At 44.8% G+C, this 17,597-nt stretch overlaps 1 protein-coding gene across 1 annotated transcript in view; it reads left to right on the forward strand.

Moving 5' to 3' along the window:
* The window catches only part of LOC126252770 (uncharacterized), a 259,622-nt gene that overhangs the window by 144,073 nt on the left and 97,952 nt on the right, over window positions 1-17,597 (forward strand). The gene's annotated exons all lie outside the window — the stretch shown is intronic.

The raw sequence follows: 17,597 nt of genomic DNA on the forward strand, positions 1-17,597 counted from the left end.
TGTATATGGCAAAGAAAGCGTTTCTGAAGAAGAGAAATTTGTTAACATCGAGTATAGATTTAAGTGTCAGGAAGTCGTTTCTGAAAGTATTTGTATGGAGCGTAGCCATGTATGGAAGTGAAACATGGACGATAACTATTCTGGACAAGAAGCGAATAGAAGCTTTCGAAACGTGGTGCTACAGAAGAACGCTGAAGATTAGATGGGTAGATCATATAACTAATGAGGAGGTACTGAATAGGATTAGGGGGAAGAGAAGTTTGTGGCACAACTTGACTAGAAGAAGGATCGGTTGGTAGCACATGTTCTGAGGCGTCAAGGGATCACTAATTTAGTACTGGAGGATAGCGTAGAGGGTATAAATCGTAGAGGGAGACCAAGAGATGAAGACACTATACAGATACAGAAGGGTATAGGTTGCAGTAGGTACTGGGAGATGAAGAAGCTTGCACAGGATAGAGTAGCATGGAGAGCTGCATCAAACCAGTCTCAGGACTGATATATATATATATATATATATATATATATATATATATATATATATATATATTAAGGGTCAACAATATTCAGGGATACGACGGAAATGATCATTAGAAATAAAAAAATAAGCATGGGCTCTAAAACGCATTCCTTAAGAGCTATGAACAATTCTCGATCTTCGATTCTGCGAAGCATTTCTAGCCGGCCGCTGTGATCGAGCGGTTCTAGGCGCTTCAGTCGGGAACCACGCGGTTACTACGGCCGCAGGTTCGAATCCTGCCTCGGGCATGGATGTGTGTCATGTCCTTAGGTTAGATAGGTTTACGTACTTCTAAGTCTAGGGGAATGATAGTGCTTAGAGCCATTTGAACCATGGACAAATACAAGAAAATAATGTCCAGTAAACATGTGCTCTAAAATGCATACCTTAAAAGTTATACGCGGTTGTCCATTAGAAGAGTTGTGTTTCAAAGTAGCGAAGATGAACAAGTGGTCATAGCTCTTAAGGAATGCATTGTGGAACAAAAGAGCTTGCAGTAGAAGAGATTTGTCAAACGTTTTTTATTCCACTCTTTGATCACAATATGAATTCTTTAGACGATGACCGCGGTTTCAGTCCGTAATGACCATCCTCAGATCTTTTTTACACCATGTGAAAAAAAGATATGAGGATGGTCATTACGGACTGAAACCGGTCATCGTCTAAAGAATTCATATTGTGATCAAAGACTGCAATAAAAAAACATTTGACAGTATTGGATCACTGTTTGTATACGCGGCCATGTCGCAGTTGGTGAAGAGATTTGTTTCGCAGTATCGATCAAGAAATGTTCTCCGTGATGTCTTAACAGATGTCCTACTTTCCTGTCCCTTTTTCTTGTCTTCTTGTCAGTGTTTTTTCGTATATTCCTTTCCTCGTCGATTCTCCGGAGATACTCTTCATTCCTTACCTTAGCAGTACACCCAGTTTTCATGAATATTCTCTAGCATCACGTCTCAAATGTTTCGATTCTCTTCTGTTCCTGTTTTCCCGTAGTGCATGATTCACAACCGTACAATTCTGTGCTCCTAAACGTACATTCTTGGAAATTTCTTCCTCAAATTAGGGTCTATGTTTGTTACTAGGAGACTTGTTGTTGTGTCGATTCCCTAAGGTCTCGACACAATGAGTGGCTAGGTGCACGCGAAACTAACGCAGACGGGCGTAAATTCTGAAACAGGAGACTGGATGAAAACTATAAAGAAAAGAAGAGAGATTTTAATATACTTAACTTTAATGTAGTCTTGTTCTTGTTGAAATACATCTCTTGCATAGTAGTAAGCAATTAGCAATGATACACATGGCGCCTTGCTAGGTAGTAGCGATGGACTAGCTGAAGGCTATTTAAACTGTCTCTCGGCAAATGAGAGAATGACTTGATACGTCAGGTCGCAAGCTATGTCGTCCGTACAACTGGGGCGAGGTCAAGTCCGTGTCTTGTGACCTGCCATGTGGTGGCGCTAGGTTTGCGAGTACACAGTGGCGACACGCGGGTCCGACATGTACTACAGGACCGCGGCCGATTTAAGTTACCACCTAGCAAGTGTGGTGTCTAGCGGTGACACCACATTCCTCCCCCGCAAATCGGCGAACGGTCGTGAGATAAGGCTTCCGCCCGCCGTGGGGAGGACCCCATGTTGACGTATGCGATGAGGTGGGGAGCCTAACAACAGGCGAGGCTGTGCCACCCGCACCCGGCCATTCGGTCCGAGGGGAGCTAGGAAACGCCTGCAAACCTAGTCCAGGGTGCACGTCAACATGAGGTGTTTGCGCACGGAATGATATAAGAGGAGCCGCTGGGTCGACCTCCATGCGGTCGGAGCACCCGACGGGCGAAGACGACATCTGGTCCGGAGCGGGCAAGAAGTCCATGGCGGAGGACGGCTGGTCACGGGAAGCGAGCGGCGGCGCGTGACCCAGGGAGGCGCCATGCGGTTGCAGCGAAGCGTCCGCTGCGGGCGGCGCCGGCGGCGGCTGCGGCGGCGCGACGCCAGGAGGCAAAATGGAAGGCATCGTCGGTAACACCTGGGGATGAGGCGAGCCAGTAGATGGGTCCCCAGGGCGCTGACCTGACGGCTCCGTCGCTGAAAGCAGACGGGGAGCGGCAGAACCCAGGCGACGACAGAGGCGCAGCTGATTGAGATGCCGACGCACCTCACCAGAGGCCCCCAAAACCAAATACATCGCGCGGCCGAGGCAGCGAAGAATGCGCCCTGCGAGCCAACGCTGTGAACCGCGATAGTTGCGATAATAGACAACGTCGCCAGGAGCAAAAGCAGGAGTCTGCCGCTGCACAGGAACCTGATGTGGCGGATGCAGCAAAGACATCAGAGTTCGATGAGGACGACCATGGAGCAACTCAGCCGGCGAGCGACCATCGCGGGGCTGAGAGCGATAGGAAGACAAAAAGAGCAACAAAGCGTCCTCCCGAGAATGCGACTCTTTCAACTTCAACATCTGTGACTTGAAAGTCCGGACCAATCGTTCCGCGGCACCGTTTGACTGAGGCGAAAACGGCGCGGACGTCAGATGTTGAATACCATTGGCCTTGCAGAACGACTGAAATTCTGCGGACATGAATTGTGGGCCATTGTCGGAAACAATAGTCTGCGGAAGACCCTCAATGCAAAAGATAGCAGACAAGGCTTGGATGGTGGCAGAAGACGTCGTGGAAGACATCCGGACAACAAAAGGAAAATTACTGAAAGCATCGACCACAACCAACCATCGAGCATTCCAGAATGGACCAGCAAAATCGATGTGCAAGCGTTGCCAAGGGGAAGTGGCTTTCGGCCACGCAAAGAATTTCCGCGGCGGTGCGGATTGTTGTTCGGCACACGCCACGCAAGAGGAGCACATATTCGTAATCGCAGCATCGATTCCGAACCAAGTACAGTGCTGTCGAGCAAGTTGTTTCGTTCGCACTATACCCCAATGGCCTTGGTGAAGAAGCTTTAAGACAGAGGACTGTAACGAACGTGGGACCACGACTCGGGATTGATCATTATCGGAACGCAACAACAAAACACCACGTCGGACAAAAAGTCTCTCCTTGTGAGCAAAAAAACGGCGAACCAAAGGATCCTCGATCCGTGACTTTGACAAGGGCCATTGCGTAGCAACAAAACGCAAAACGGAAGCAAGGACAGGGTCAGCAGCTGTGGCAGTAGCTACACGACGAAAATCAATCGGAAACGATGCGACCACGTCATCGGTTTCCGAATCAATGAACATGCAAGCAAGTTCGGAAGAATCGAATGCTTTATCCTCAGCAACAGGCAAACGGGACAACGCATCAGCGTTGCCGTGCTTAGCAGTGGACCGATACAAGATATCGTAGCGGTACTGCGAGAGAAAAAGTGACCAGCGAATGAATTTCTGCGCTGTACGTGGAGGTACAGGCTTGGTCGGATGAAAAAGTGATGTCAACGGTTTGTGGTCCGTGATGATGGTAAAGTGACGACCATACAAGAAATCGTGAAACTTTGTTACACCAAACACAAGAGCCAAAGCTTCTTTCTCTATTTGTGAATAATTTCTTTGCGCAGAGGAGAGCAATTTGGACGCAAAGGCAATAGGGCGATCATGCGAGCCATCCTTGTGCGCAAGCACAGCACCGATCCCGAAATCCGAGGCATCTACCATCAACAAAAGGGGTTTTCGGGGATCGAATGGCGTAAGGCAAGTATTTGAAAGTAACGCCGATTTCAACTGGCGAAAGGCGCGTTCGCATTCCGTCGTCCAGACGAACGGAACACCTGTACGGCGTAAGCGATGAAGCGGAGCTGAAATAGAAGAAGCATTGCGCACAAACCGATGATAATAATTTACCTTACCCAGCACACTCTGTAGCTGTTGTAAGTTCTGCGGTGACGGCAAGTCCTGAATGGCACGAAGGTGCTCTGGACTCGGATGTATACCTTGGGCATTTATGACATGCCCCAGGTACGGTAAGTCACGAGCAAAAAACACACATTTGTCCTTCCTCAAGCGAAGACCATTCTGACGCAAGACCTGAAATAAGGTCCGGAGATTCTGCAAATGTTCGGCTTCTGTCTTTCCTGAGATCACAATATCGTCCAGATAGTTCGCAGCAGTAGGGACCGACGCACAAATAGTTTGTAAATATTGCTGAAATAAAGCAGGGGCGGATGCACACCCGAATGGCAGTCTTTTGAAGCGATACAAGCCAAGATGCGTGTTAACCACTAAGACGCGCTGGGATTCTTCGTCCACAGGTATCTGCAAGTACGCATCTGCTAGGTCCAATTTTGAAAAATATTTTCCCGGGCACAGTTTGTCAAAAAGATCTTCCGGGCGGGGCAAAGGAAAAGTAGCAGTCACAAGTTGTGGATTCACAGTTGCCTTGAAGTCCACGCAAAGTCTCAATTTTCCGGAAGGTTTGGGCAAAATTACTAAGGGTGAGGCCCAGAGAGAAGCCTGCACACGTTCAATTACACCTTGAGATTCTAATTCGGCTAATGTTTTTGCGACCTCATCACGCAATGCGTGGGGAACATTGCGCGCTCTGAAAAATTTTGGTTGCGCGTTGTCTTTCAGTTCCAAATGCGCTTCATAGTTCTTAGCGCAACCAAGGCCTGGTGCAAAAATGTCTGCAAATTCTTCACAAAGACTAGAAACACTGGCGGAAGGCACAGTCTGATTCACTGATAGGACCTGATTTACTATAGACATATTAAACAATTGAAACAAATCTAAACCAAACAAGTTCACTGCACTAGAGGAACGAAGAACATAAAATGACACAAGTTTTATCTGTCCCTTGTATGCGGCAAGAAGGCTGCACTGGCCTAACACAGGGATCTGTTGTCCTGAGTAACTAGTTAACTTAACATTTGCGGCACGCAATGGCGGGGCGCCCAGTTGTTTGTACGTGTCGTGATTGAGCAAGGAAACTGCAGCTCCGGTATCGAGCTGGAATGGTATCACTTTTCCTGCAAAGTCTAAGTCCACAAAAAGTTTATTGTCTTGTTGACGACAAGAGCGACTGTCTCGTGCAATTTGAACTGATACAGGTCCAGAAGCACTTGCAACTTTACGGGATTTCCGGCGACGTCGACGCACACGTTGGGTGGGACGAACACAGTCACTGTTAGCTAAAGTGTCACTGTACGGGTGGGCATGAACTACATGAATGTCCATGGGCGAAGGTCCACGAGCCTGATTGTCCTGGGTTCGATTCCGGCGCGAAGCAAAAGGCCTGGAATTATTGCGAGTGTCTGATCTAAGCTTTTTCTGGCAAACACTTTGTACATGTCCTTTCTTTTGACAGTAAAAGCAAATAGCTTGGCGTGACGGGCAATTTTCACGCGAATGTCTAGTTGCACACCGCGGGCAAGATTTCACTGCATTTGCTTGCTTACGCGGCGCACGTGGTTGCAAGCTAGGCGGCCGCAGCGAAGTCGGGCGCGAGGGCCGCTTAGCGTCCCGTGCAGCGGGCCGGGCGGGCCGAGTAATGTGACACACTGCTGGCGAATGTTCAAATGATGCCTGAGCAAAGTCAAGTGTGTCTTGCCTGTCCAATATGTCTATCACTTGTTGCAGGGAGGGATTAACTAGCTTCAAAATCTGTTCCCTTATGCGAACATCAGAAACGTTCTGTGCAATTGCATCACGCACCATAGTATCTGAATATGGGAGGCCACATTCACAGGCAAACGCGCAGTCTCTAGTAAGTCCTTGCAAAGTTGCTACCCACTCCCTGTTAGTCTGACCGGCCGTACGTTTTGTACGAAAAAACGTATACCGTTTTGCAACAACATTAACTGTTTCTTTGAAATAGGCATCCAAAGCAGACAAAATTTCTTCGTAGGACAGAGTTGCGACGTCGCGTCGGGGAAACAATTTCACTATCACCCGGTAGGTAGACACACCGACACAAGAAAGCAAAAACGGCTGCCGCTCTTTACCTTGAATTCCATAAGCAGTGAGGTGGAAGTTGAACTGATCGGCCCACTCAGTCCAGCTTTCGGTTGTGGCCTCGAAGGGCCTAAATGGCGGTGCGACAGCGTTGTGTGGCTGCGGTAGCGATGAAGCGGCGGGTGCCGCATCGGTTTGCAGCGCACGTTGACCCTGGACGAGCTGTCCAAGGGCTTCCAATAACGCCTGCGTCTGCTGATTCTGCAAGCGAAAAAATTCGGACAGTACATCTGGAGAATGCGGCGAAGCCATGACACAAGCAAATTAGAGCAAGTATAACACAAAGACTGCAACGTGGGCGCGGCACCACTCCTCGGCGCCAAAATATTGTTGTGTCGATTCCCTAAGGTCTCGACACAATGAGTGGCTAGGTGCACGCGAAACTAACGCAGACGGGCGTAAATTCTGAAACAGGAGACTGGATGAAAACTATAAAGAAAAGAAGAGAGATTTTAATATACTTAACTTTAATGTAGTCTTGTTCTTGTTGAAATACATCTCTTGCATAGTAGTAAGCAATTAGCAATGATACACATGGCGCCTTGCTAGGTAGTAGCGATGGACTAGCTGAAGGCTATTTAAACTGTCTCTCGGCAAATGAGAGAATGACTTGATACGTCAGGTCGCAAGCTATGTCGTCCGTACAACTGGGGCGAGGTCAAGTCCGTGTCTTGTGACCTGCCATGTGGTGGCGCTAGGTTTGCGAGTACACAGTGGCGACACGCGGGTCCGACATGTACTACAGGACCGCGGCCGATTTAAGTTACCACCTAGCAAGTGTGGTGTCTAGCGGTGACACCACACTTGTCTTGGCCAGGAATGCCCTTTTTGCAACTGCTAGTCTGCCTCTTACGCCCTCCTTGCACCGTCCTTCATGGGATATTTTGCTGCATAGGTTGCAAAATTCCTTAACTTCATCTGCTTCGCGTTCAACAGCCCTGATGTTAAGTTTCTTGCTGTTCTCATTTATCCTACTACTCATTACTTTCGTCTTTCTTCTTTTTACTCTGAATCCATATTCTGTACTCATTAGATTGTTCATTCCATTTAGTAAATTCTGCAATTCTTCTTGAGATTAACCGAGACTAGCAATGTCACAGCGAATCTTATCATTGATATCCTTTTACTTTGAATTTCAGTTCCACTCTGGAACCTTTCTCTTATTTCCGTTTGATGTATAGATCGAATAGTAGGGGCAAAAGACTACATCCCTGTCTTACACCCCTTTCAATCCGTGGATTTCGTTCTGGGTCTTCCAGTCTTATTATTCCCTCTTGGCTCCCATACATATTGCGTATTACCCGTCTTTCACTATAGCTTACGCCTATTTTTCTCAAAATTTCGAGAAATATTACAACCCTCAGATAATATATCATCACCGGTTGATATTTTTTTGTGGTCTCTCCAAGCTATTTGATTGTGTAGAGCCTGTTACTCTCTTGGAAGACGTCAAGTTTTGCGGAACTGGTGGCTCCACACGCAGCTGGTTTAAATTACTGCTACGGCCGCAGGTTCGATTCCTGCCTCGGGCATGGATGTGTGTGATGTCCTTAGGTTAGTTAGGTTTAAGTAGTTCTAAGTTCTAGGAGGCTGATGACCTCAGACATTAAGTCCCATAGTGCTTAGAGCCATTTGAACCTTTTTTTTTTGTTTAAATTAAACGTAACAAATAGAATGCAAAAAGGTGGGCTGAATAATCCAAACAAGTTTGGAAGGGGAGAAAATTGAAGTGCCTGGGGACAAACCAGAAAAGGGGTCCCACAGTGTTCAATTTTGGGTCCATTCCTGTTCCTTATATATGCGAATGACCGCCCACTTCACATTCAACAACCATAGATGGTATTTTTTTGCATACGAGACTAGTGTTATAATAAAACTCACTAGAGTCAACAGAACAGATAGCAAACGACGTTTCACAAAGATTTATTAAGTGGTTCTAAGAAAATGGGCTCTCCCTAAACTTAAAAAAGCGCTATATTCATTTCTGTACAACAGACAGACTCGTAACAACAACTGATGTAGTGTATGAGCAGCTGTCTGTAAAAAGGCTAGAATGAATTGTTAAGTGGTTCTAAGAAAACGAGCTCTCCCTAAACCTAAAAAAAGCGCTATATTCATTTCTGTACAACAGACAGACTCGTAACAACAACTGATGTAGTGTATGAGCAGCTGTCTGTAAAAAGGCTAGAATGAATTGTTAAGTGGTTCTAAGAAAACGAGCTCTCCCTAAACCTAAAAAAAGCGCTATATTCATTTCTGCACAACAGACAGACTCGTAACAACAATTGATTTAGTGCATGAGCAAGAGTCTATAAAAAGGCTAGAATGCTCCAAATTTTTGGCTGCACATATTGATGAAAACTTAAACTCGGTTAGGTACCTTAGCAAGGAGCTAGGCATTGTAACTGGGCCGTTACAATACATATATTCGTTACTGGGATTGGTCATAAATGACCCATCGCAATTTGAGAACAACATTGACGTGCATACCTACAACACTAGAGCGAAAATGACCGTAACTACCCACAGTTAAAGCTGTCTGTGACTCAGAAAGAAGGTCAACATGCAGCAACAAGTACAGGGCTATTACAAATGATTGAAGCGATTTCATAAATTTACTGTAGCTCCATTCATTGACGTATGGTCACGACACACTACAGATACGTAGAAAAACTCATAAAGTTTTGTTCGGCTGAAGCCGCACTTCAGGTTTTTGCCGCCAAAGCGCTCGAGAGCGCAGTGAGACAAAATGGCGACAGGAGCCGAGAAAGCGTATGTCGTGCTTGAAATGCACTCACATCAGTCAGTCATAACAGTGCAACGACACTTCAGGACGAAGTTCAACAAAGATCCACCAACTGCTAACTCCATTCGGCGATTGTATGCGCAGTTTAAAGCTTCTGGATGCCTCTGTAAGGGGAAATCAACGGGTCGGCCTGCAGTGAGCGAAGAAACGGTTGAACACGTGTATCTGGACATGCTGGAAAATTGGCTCATGCCACAACTGGGGACCGACAGCGCCGACTTCATCTTTCAACAGGATGGTGCTCCACCGCACTTCCATCATGATGTTCCGCATTTCTTAAACAGGAGATTGGAAAACCGATGGATCGGTCGTGGTGGAGATCATGATCAGCAATTCATGTCATGGCCTCCACGCTCTCCCGACTTAACCCCATGCGATTTATTTCTGTGGGGTTATGTGAAAGATTCAGTGTTTAACCCTCCTCTACCAAAAAACGTGCCAGAACTGCGAGCTCGCATCAACGATGGTTTCGAACTCATTGATGGGGACATGCTGCGCCGAGTGTGGGAGGAACTTGATTATCGGCTTGATGTCTGCCTAATCAGTAAAGGGGCACGTATCGAACATTTGTGAATGCCTAAAAAAACTTTTTGAGTTTTTGTATGTGTGTGCAAAGCATTGTGAAAATATCTCAAATAATAAAGTTATTGTAGAGCTGTGAAATCGCTTCAATCATTTGTAATAACCCTGTATTTCTTATCATTTGCACATTAACATAAAATGACTGACAACTTGCAAAACAAGTTTTAAATATAAATCATTTCTAGTGGACAACTCCTTCCGTTCCACTGAAAAAAATCTACTTAGAAACTGATAGTTTTTTCTTAAAAAGAACTATTAGTAGGACTAAAACTCGAACATGAACACATCCTTACTTATTCAGGTTGTCTCTTCTCTTTTGTATAAAGACAGGCGAGCAAGCTATACATAACCGTTTTAAAGGGTGGAGATATGTGTAAAAGACTTGTTTAAATTAGAAATGAGTACTCTGTAGAAATAATGTTTATAATGTCCAATGAAGAGGATTTGCAGTGCAAACAGTAAATTTTTAGCACAAATGGTTCAGACTGACTAACATGCCATCTCGATCTATAGGAACTGAACTTATGCCAAGCTTTCTTTAACTTTTTCCGAAATTCGTTGACATTTAAAATACCAAGGCACATGTTGATTCAGATTCCGCTTAAAGTAACCTCCTCCCGGCCCCTCCCTGCACCTCCATTTCTTGCACCTCTTGCAACTGCTTGCTGGTTCTCAAATAAAAGAAAGGTAAAATCATTTCAGTCCTGTGAGACCATGGTCGCTATGCGTGGTGGTACTTATAACGTCCTTGAAGTTGATAGTTATTTCGTTTTCTCTCGTGCTGTACGAAAAGCGAAATAAAATTTTCAGATATTTTACTTCAGAACTCAAATATCTTCCTTCCAGCATAGTTCATTAATTAGTTTATAATAGTTACACTAAAAGTGGAAACTCGTTCAACAGGTACATAATTCTCAACTTTCTTTCATTGCCGCGATTTTCTCCTCTTGAAATCAAGCACTATACTTCGTTTAAGAATTATACATTATTTGTTCAGGTCAGTTATAGCAGAGTAGTACATATTTTATTTAGTGGAACTTTTTACTTAATTTCCTTTAACAGCTAGTATCAAATAATCAATTATCTTTTCAGTTGAACTAGAACGCTTGCTGTAGAGAAATGAATGAGAGCAGCAGACCAACTGCTTCATTGCATAATGTCTCCGCCTATTATTTTCGCTATCACTATTACAGAATGATTGCTTTACACGAATATTGTTTCTTGCATTCATACAGATGTGCGTACCTCTGTATGTAGCTAAGTCTTGATTTTCAATCCTTAGTGTTCGTAGGATTGTTCACGGCTACAAAATAGGTTCCGGATGCACACAAATGGTTAAGGTGAGTGTGTACTAAAATCTCTTTCCTCCTCTATTGTGTGATTTAAACCAATCCACTAAGACATACGTAAAAACAAAAAAGAAGCGTTTGATACCAAATCTGGTAGCCTCTTATTGGAGTTCAACATGCTTCGTAGGAATGAGTATCTATGTCAGGTAACAAAAACCCACTCATTTATCCTCCACCAGAAACAAAGGTTGGACCAGACACTAAACCAGAAACTAACGCACTGTGTTCTGGCAGAGACTGATAGATAACGTAAACAAACATGGTGGGTGATAGACGTGTACTTAAATTATTTGTCTTGCACGACTGCCATCCACTTTATTTATTTAAGTCTCCCATTGCTGCGCGCTTCAATCACGTCTTTCTGATCATATGGCACTTTTATTGCTTGCATGTGAAAACAAAATTTGGAATAATATCACATTAACGAGTGGATAATTTAAGAAAGCTACACCGATCAGCTAGCACATTGTGACCACCTACCTAATAGCCAGCATGTCACCTCTGACACAAAAACAGAGGCGACGCGTCGTGGCATCGAAGAAATGAAGCCTTGGTAGGTCGCTGGACGGAGTTAGAACAACATCTGCACACACAATTCTCGTAAATTTCGAGCAGGGGGCAATGAGCTCTGACGCCACGTTCAATCGCATCCCAGATGTTTTCGATCGGCTTCAGATCTGGCACGTTGGGGGAGGGGGGGTCAGCACATCAATTGGAACTCGCCACTATATTCCTCGAACCACTCCATCACACGCCTGGCCTTGTGACATGGCGCATTATCTTGTTGAAAAATATCAAAGTTGTCAGGAAACATGACCGTCATGAAGTGTATGATACTCCTTCTCCGTTACGGTGCCATGCACGAGCTCCACTGGACCTATGGATGCCCACGTGGATGTTCCCCAGAGCATAATGGACTCGCCTCCAGCTTGTCTCCGTCCCACAGTATAGATGTCAAGGAGCGTTTCCCCTGGAAGACGACGAATTCGCGTTCTCCCATCGGCATGATGAAGAACGTATCGGGATTCCTCAGACCATGCAACGTTCTGACACTGCGCCGACGTTCAGTGCCGAATGCACGTGAGCATTTCAGTTGTAGTTGTCGATGTTGTGGTGGTAACATTGGCACTTTCATGGGTCGTCGGTGGCAGAAGACCATCGTTCGGAGTGTGTCTTCAGACACACGTTTACGCTGCCCAGTAATAAAGTCTGATGTTCATTCCGCCACAGCTCGCCGCCTGCTATGTTTTACCAGTCTTCCCAGCCTACGATGTCTGACATCTGTAATGAGGGGTGGCCGCGCAGCAACATGACGTCTGGAGATGGTTTCACCTTGCTATCGCCACGTGTTGAAGACACTTACCAAAGCACTCCTCGAACAACGGGCAAGTCGAGCGGTTTCCCAAATGCTCGTGCCGAATTTCTGGGCCATCATAAGCTGCCCTCGGTCAAACTTAGATAGTGCGCCTTCCCCATTCTACACACGGACATCACTCTCACTGATACTGCATGTACCGTTGGTATATCTGACTAGCAGTCATGCGCCGACAGGTAACGTTGCTATCGCTTGGACGGTCTTATATCGGTGGTAAGTAGATGGTCACGACGTTCTGGTTAATAAGTGTATATCTTATGCAACTTTGACGTAATCGCTTGTTGTGAGAAAATAGGGAAACTGGTGGGGTAGGATGGGGGAGGAAGAGTGACGAAGGGCGTGTAAGAGGGGGGGGGGGCGTGGGTGAGTACGAGGCGAGGGAGTGACATCCACTGTTGTTGATGTTATTGTTGTGACGTTGGACAGACCTCTAATTGCAGAGGAAATGTCAAGTAATTGGTGCAACATATTAATTGAAGCTAGACTATAGGCATGCATCCAACAGAGGCAGGCCAACATCACAACGATAACAATAAAAACAATGAACGTCATTTTCTCACTCTCTCCACCTCCTCTCCCATTCGTCCCTACCCCCACTCTCCCTTCCCCCACCCCTCCTCACCAACAACATCCTCCCGCCCCGCCCACCACGTGACTGGTAACAGTACGAAACACCAGTTTATCCATGACAGGCGTAGTAGCGTCGCCTAACCAATGTGGCTGCAGTCAAAGGCGTAAACTTACTGAATGCTTGTCGTATTGTTCTTCGTAAAGTGTGTGACACGATCAGTGTGACGGGTACTAATTCTTTCGCACGATCCGCCTCTTCTGACTCCGTACGTGAACGTATCGAAATCGATTGCAGAGTTGGGTCTTCAAACCGGAGCTTTGCCTTTTCGTAGACGAAGCTATTACGAGCTGAAAGATCTAAACAGGCCTCAGAGTGCGGCTCAGGTCTTCACTCTCGTAGCAGACTCGTCTTCTACTTACTTTCCATGGGCCGTAGAAAATCTCCTCCGTAGCTTGCTGGAATATCGTTTAGAGAAGGGGCACGGTGAGGGGAAGGTGTTACCACGGCCTATGACGCTAATTCTGTAGGTTAAGCAGGAGAGACACTTTGAATTGTGAATCAGTAGGTCCGAAGTGCTGGGTGACTTCAGATTCTTGCCTCTAACGCGTTCGTAGCCGCTTTCCGTGAAAGGCAAAGATTAGAGTCACGAACAAGTACACAGGAATTTCCGCTGTGACAAGCTCCTACTTTACACAGCTTATAGAAAAGCCATCACACAACATTGTGTTTCTCTCGCAGGTGCTGAAACAGAAAAAGGGTAAATGTAAACTGAGGAAAGGCGGCTAAACTGATAACACTTCTGCTCGGTATTCAACCAACATTTCGATGAGACTGCTGGCATCTCGTATTAGTGACAGAATATTAACACACAGCAGTCTAAGTTATTGTAGACAGTCAGGCGAAAAATAATGTTTACTGAACATTTCTATAGAGACAGTGATTTCCAGAACGAATATTTCACCCTACAGAGGACTGTGCGCTGATTTGGAACTACTTGACAAATTAAAACTGTGTGCCGGCTCGGGACTCAAGCCGGAACTTGACTTTCCGTGGCCAACGCCCTTACTGACCTTTTTTTTTTTTTTTTTAGATTTTGTTCATTGTGTTTGGTCGTTGCGGAGCAATCTAGGCTCGAGCCACAGCCCTCCCTCACAGTCGCACTTCACTTTGCATACTTCCCACAAGCTCTCCCGCATACCCAGCTGGAGTACCATTACTGGAAGAAAGTATAGTGCGGAGAAGATGACTTACGTCTGCATTCTAGCGGACTCTTTGCAGGACGAATCTCTTACTATGCATCGGAGTATTAGCAGTTTTGAAACTACTTGGCAGATTAAAACTATGTCGGTCTGCGAATCGAATCCGAAAGCTTCAGTGACAGAGTTGTTTCGACTTTGTTCAACACAGCCCACACACAAATAGGGAATCACAAAACTTAATATAATATATTGTGATGACAGTCTGTAGGCTACATGTAATCCCTATCCATTACTACCAAACCTCGTTAGTAAATCATAAATTTTCATTCTCTTAACGATATGAAGGACGTCTTTTTCATTTCGAAAAAAACTTTAAAAAACTTAAATCCAAATTTTGTCCTAAGAGCTACTACCTTCGAGTATTGGCGGCAAATATCGCACTGCCTAACTCCAAACATTCGTCGCATTAAACTTGTGTCCAACCCCATCAGACGAGGGGATCCCCATCGGAAGTGTCACCGCCCTGACTCCATTAAACAGTGTGAAGTGATACGGAATTTAATCGAGAACACCTTCCAACTCTTAGCATCTGTACGCGGCATATTATTTCAATAAGATTGACTTCCATCAAACATAATTATCTTAAGTCTCGAGTCTCGGTCCGGGACACAGTTTTAATCTGCCAGGAAGTTTCGTATCAGCGCACACTCCGCTGCTGAGTGAAAATCTCATTCTGGATAAGTATCTTACTTGAGTGAGTTAAATGCGTGGAAGATGCCTGGGGTACCGCTCTCTTTGACCTGATAAGCGCTTATCACCGAACTTTGGTAAAGAAACACGACGAAACAAAGGGGAATTCTGGAGTGCTTTCCAACATCCATTGAAACGTACCGTAACACACCCGAAAGAATATAATTACCGAGTCACAGAATTCGCAGGTACTTCATTTCATCCTCCTACATTTATATCAATGTTTGGCATTGTTGGCTGTGATGTCATATAGTGGCTCATTTGCCTAAATCGGAACGGCTATTTTTATTCCTAACGCCTCAAGTAACTTTCCTCTACGAAGCGTGTATGTGGGTGTCTGTGATTAATGCTTGCGAAATGGAGAGTCGGTTTGTGTTGTTGATATGAGTCAAAAAGAAGCAAACTCCTCTCTAACGGCACCGACAGGGCTGCCCAACTTGTGTCTAGCCCCATCAGACGAGGGGATCACCATCGGAAGTGTCACATGCCCTGACTCCATTACACAGTGTGAAGTGATGTGGAATTTAATCGAGAACACCTTCTGTAAATTTGATGATCAAGAAATCACGCCTATAACTCTACTACCTTTTCTGGCCAAACAATAATGGAGAAAATATCTACCATCACCTGGATTCGAAACGCCTAACCCCGACTGCAGCCGCAGTGCAGAAGGATGCATTAGCGGCCTTAGCTAAGCAGGCGAACTTTACATTATTGCAATTATAAGGACGAAATATCCTAAATAATCTAACCCAGTGACGAAATGCGTTGTTAAACGACAATCGATCTTTGTTTAGGATGGTTTATCTTTCATTCTAACAGAGTAAGCGGTAAACGTTGTTAGAATTTGCTTCCAGTGAAACGATACAAAACAAGAAAAAGCAATGCTCACATCAAAGAGTCTCAGAACGGAAACACCTGTTTTCAGTGATTCGCTGTTCTTTTAAAGAGACCTATCCCTTTCGGAAATTCAGTTCTTGATCACCAAACTTGCAGCAGATATCCGGGATTCGTGCATTTCTTTTTACACTACGTACGTATATGATATTCTCGTTGTAATTGACCATACCAGTAAACTTTGCAGTTTGTTGAAGATGAAGGCCGGCTAGTTTGACCTGAGGTGCTCACTGGTGCAAAGGCTGGTTAAAACGTATCTCATTTTATGATGGTGGAAAAGTGACATCACAGGGACCGTAATAAATCAATTAATCACCTCCTCATGATGTTCTGACGTCTATCACATCAGAGGTATGAGAACAGACATCTAACTATAGAGAAGAAATTACGTCAATAATACAGTAGTCCGCAGGAAAAATTATGTACGTACTGTTTTGTCATAGTACTGTTAAAATATCTTTCCTGCTACTATTCTGAATAAATTCTCTAAGGCAGTTGTGTAACTTGCCAACAGCCGGGTTAACGACAGAGTTTAGAGCAAGGAATCACGGCCAGTCGCACAGCTCTGTACCAGCTTGTAAGACTGGTGTCGGAATTCAGTAGCTCCTTCTTCAGTGTCTTGTATAGTGCCGCTGCTGACACTGAGGGCGTCTTGCATACTGCAATTTCGCAACGACTATTTTAAATAAAAGGATGAAGAGCTGTCATGACTGAGTACCACCTCAGCCTTATATATGTAAATTTATTCTCGCACCAGGTCGCTACATTAATTTATCACGATCACTGTAGCGCTTTGAGGGTGAGCACTCGGCCGAATATGATACGACACACTCGCCAAACGTGTCAGATCCTGTCATCGACAGCTGGCGTGAACAGCACCTGAGCAGTGCTGCAAGACCTCTCATTAAACAGCCAAGTGGCGAATGTCTCGTCTCGAACGTGCTTTCGGTACCAGTGCCAAACATCCGGAATGAACAACGTTGTATGACCGTAACAGACTGCCACGCTCTGTGACAGGTTTTCAATACGTAAATCATACAGCACATTTTGAAATGATTAATTACCTCGAATACTGATTCAGATTGACGACCAAAATACTTGGCAAAGACGATGGCTAACCTGTTGTTATTCTTGTTACGATAACAATTTAAATGTTAGTTACTTTCCTTTAACATGGATCCACAGCAGTTACTTTCCCTTAATTTGGGTCCACAGCTTTTATAAACTCTTTAAATGATTTCGTCTTGCTTTCAGCTGTTAGAATTTTAGCCGGAATTTGAGTTGTAAAATAAAATTCTAACAGCTGAAAGCAAGATGAAACCATTTAAATTTTAGTACAAAAGAGTCTCATCCTTTGGGAGATGAATTCCAAATCTATGGACTGTATCAGTATAAAATACTTCATCTTTGTTATTCCCTCTTAGATACTCAGCGCTATTTATAGTAAATGGCAGAATGAAAACGGCGGAAGAACGTAGTTTTGAGTTGTCAACTTGTCAACTTCCCTCCAAACACACACATACAAAATTCAAAGAAGACTTAATTTGAAGGAAATTCATCCCACCGAAACGAATTATAAACGAATTATATACGAAAGAAGTAAAATCT

Source organism: Schistocerca nitens, chromosome 4 (genome assembly GCF_023898315.1).
Source record: "Schistocerca nitens isolate TAMUIC-IGC-003100 chromosome 4, iqSchNite1.1, whole genome shotgun sequence".
Taxonomy (NCBI): domain Eukaryota; kingdom Metazoa; phylum Arthropoda; class Insecta; order Orthoptera; family Acrididae; genus Schistocerca; species Schistocerca nitens.